The sequence below is a fragment of the Lactuca saligna genome, chromosome 5 (genome assembly GCF_052625555.1).
Source record: "Lactuca saligna cultivar CGN05327 chromosome 5, ASM5262555v1, whole genome shotgun sequence".
NCBI classification, from domain to species: domain Eukaryota; kingdom Viridiplantae; phylum Streptophyta; class Magnoliopsida; order Asterales; family Asteraceae; genus Lactuca; species Lactuca saligna.
The window spans coordinates 157,358,610-157,362,485 of NC_136421.1; positions in this window are offsets into that span (position 1 = coordinate 157,358,610).

Here is a 3,876-nt window from a genome sequence, read left to right on the forward strand (position 1 = left end):
ATAAAACATGTAGTTACTTTGTATTTCTTATTATACTTTTAATGAGAGGATTAGGTTGCCCTATCCTACCCGTTCGGCTAACGACCCTCCACCAATCAAGCGAGCGGTGGGTGTGAGTGTTCACCCATTAAGCTTCATTTTATAGGCCACAATCTTATACCCACCTTATAGACCGGCTTCGTGAATGAGGCCTACTAACGGTAAGACTAGCATTTAAGTTATACATATATATATATATATATATATATATATATATATATATATATATATATTAATCTTGTAATATTATATTAGTATAGGGTTGTATTTTAAACTTGTAAAATTCTAGGGTTTGAAATTTAAGTTGTCTAAATTAAACTTTTAATCACAAAACATAAATTTCAAAACTTGAGGACAAGTTTTATACATTTAAAACATAAAGGATCAAATAACAAATAATCAAAATCACATAATTATCTATATTTGATTAATAATTATCATATAAGGAAAACAAATATTTTATTGATTGATAATTATCTTCAATTAGATCGAAAATATAGTCATATATATCACAAAATCGGATTAGGGTTGATCTAATATGATTAAGGTAAGTTTCCATAAGATAAACATGAAAAAAATCCCGTTTTTGGCTAATCCTGACGCTCGCACTCGCCGAGTACACAAAGGGACTCGCCGAGTCAGGCCTACTCGCCGAGTCCACTTTGGAACTCGCCGAGTCCATGACTTAGAAACATGAAAATCTAATTTTTCAATTTAGTTTCATACAATCAAGCAACAATTCAATGAAAACCAAGCTAGGCTTTGATACCACTGATGGGTTTTAGCTATAAGAACTTTCCTATGTGCGCATGCAAAACCCTAATGCTTGGATCTAGGCTTTCTAATCAAACATGCTTTGAATCCAAGACTTCTAATGACTATTTAGGTGTAATAACAATGTTGAAACAAATCTAGAATCATAACTTTGGATTCCTTGTTGATCTTGTTGCCTTGGAGCTTCTAGAGTCACAATTGTCACTCCTCTAATGGCTTACAAACACCAACTAGCAAAGAGGATGAGTTGAGAGAGAGGAGAGGGGATGGAATTCGACTGGAGTATCCTTACTTTTGAAGATGTGTCGAATTCCCTCAGCCATAGGGTCTATTTATATTTGTAGACTCCTTATGGGTTACAGCTTAAACCCTAATTGGATAACTTAGACTTTAAGTGATCCTAATCCTTACTTTGGATAACCCTTGGACGAATTTGAGGCTATCCCAAGCCCTAGAATTCGTCCATCCTCTATCCAATAAGGATTTACAGTCTAAAGTGTAACTATCAAACAATTGACAGTTTATACCCTCTTATTCAATTAATCTCCTTAAGTCACCAAATTAATACTAATTAATCTATGACTTATATTAATCAAATAACTATATATTATTCTTTATATTATTCTCATAATATACTAATAATATTTACTCTCTCTTAATAAATCATCCTATCAAGTTGCTATGGTGAAGGCAACCCAAAAGGACCGGGCAGAATCGGGTCAAATACTTGACTAATATAGTTGCAGCCTTAGACACTATTCCAACATTTACAAGGAAAAGCTTATAAATATTCATACAAACTCTTATGAACTCACCAACTTAACTGTTGACACTTTTCAAACTAATTGTATTCTCAGGAAATCCGTAAAATAGGTAACTACAAGCTTTTGAGGATAGGACGGTAAGGCGTCAAACAAATCTTTTCATCATCATACTGTAATTGGTAATGAAACATAAAACTCTTCAACCAATGTAACTCTTTCAATTATGAATATGATGGTTTTGTTTTGCTTTGATCACTATTATACATATTGTTGTGATTACGGTTCATGAAGTCATCTACCCCCAGGCGTTTCCCTCATCCTAGCTTGGGGGTGTGATAGATTTGTATTAGAGCATTGTTTATCGTGAACAAAGTATATCAAACTATATAAGATATACAACTATAAATACAATGGGGCTAAAACACTCTGACTAAAAAAAGTATACTTTTAAAATATAATGATATTTTAGTAAAGTATAAGTACATACATACATACTAGATCAGTGTCATAACAAGAACAATAAAAAAGTAAAAAGATAAGTTGAACACTATGATTAAGCCTAGATCATTATGTAATCATATTTGGGGTAAATATATCATGATAAACTATATTTATGTGACACTAGTCTAAAACTTACAAACACCCTATACAAATAAATCCTAGAACCAAACATATAGTTTAAAATACTAGAGGAGTATTTTATGATGTTACAGAACCATACATCTAGATTCGTTATGTTCGTCTTATACCTATATCATTGCATAGTTGACGTGGCAGGCTTTCAATTTCTCGGAGACCTTTACCTTCCCAATCAGGGGAACGGAGTTTGGATTGATGAGTACCCCGAGGAGGATCTTGAGAAGCTGATCAAGGAGGTCCCCGAGGAGGATCCGAGGAGGACCCCAAGGAGGAGGACGAGGAGGAGATGGAAGGGGACTCTAACGGGTAGTCCGAGGTCATCAACCCACCTTACACCATACGTGCCTGTCACACCCCCAAACCAGACGGCAGAAACGTCCGAGGGTGGAGGACTTCATTTGTAGTATCACAACACATGCATCATAGTAATCAAAGTACAAACAAACATTGTATTTAAAAGTATAAATATTTACATGTATTCAATCATTGTATATTTAAACCAAAATAGTTATACTAAAGAAGAAGATATGACTCAAAATAGCTCCATCTTCTCAAAAAGCTCGGGGAGTACCTGTTTATTGTTTACCTGAGAATACAAGTAATTTGAAAAGAGAGTATCAACATAAAGTCGAGTGAGTGCATAAGTATTTATGTATAAAAGTATGTTTTCTGTTCCATGAATCTGTAAGCTGTTCCAAAAAATCCTATATTTTCTGGTGTATATGAAAAGTGGTTTTAATCTTATAAAATCGTTCTTATTTGTAAACCAATGTTCTGTATTTATATTCCTTTATGTAAAACTTGTAACTGTGAGTGTGATTGGTTCTACCAGAGGTTAATGTACTACTATAGTTTGTATTTTGTAAACTAGTACTTTGAAAATGTACTTATGTTTTGTTGATTATATACTAACGTATTGTTAATATCTTTTTAATTAGTTATTATAACCATACTGAGACTAGATGACCTGAAACAAACGCTTTGTAGGCGTTTAAACTTTTGATAACAATTGTCACTCACCGACGCGTATGACTGACTGTAGTTAGCAGCCTGAGTGCAGGGTTGTCAATCCCAATATAGATCTACACGATTTCGATCCCCTGATTGGAGACTCTGGTTATAATATCAGGACTTTAACTATGTTGTTTAAATGAATTAAAAAACTTGAATTGAATGACTCATAAAAATCATATAAATGTTATATGTATAATAGTTATGAAAACCCAATCATCCTGAAATAATGATTGATTGAAATTCATGAATTAGTATTCTTAACATGTATTTGAAAACTGTAAACCGTTGATTTGTTTTGAATCAAACCTTTGTTTCTTGTAAAACGGTGTATTCTAGTATACTTTAGTCATGAATTATTGTTATATGTATCATAAATTATACCTATTATAATTTATATGTACATTTTGAATTGGTATTTAACTATCATTGTATATAACCCCTTGCTCAACATGTTACAAAGGGTATTTAGACTAATGAAATAACTTTTATATTTATATACATATACAATTATATATATGTAAAATTTAAACGACATTCGGACAAATAACCAGTACGATAAGCCCACATCCAAACAAGGAAAAGGACCCAGAATGAGTTATCAGTCCTAAGCCTTTTAAATCTTATATATATATATATATATATATAT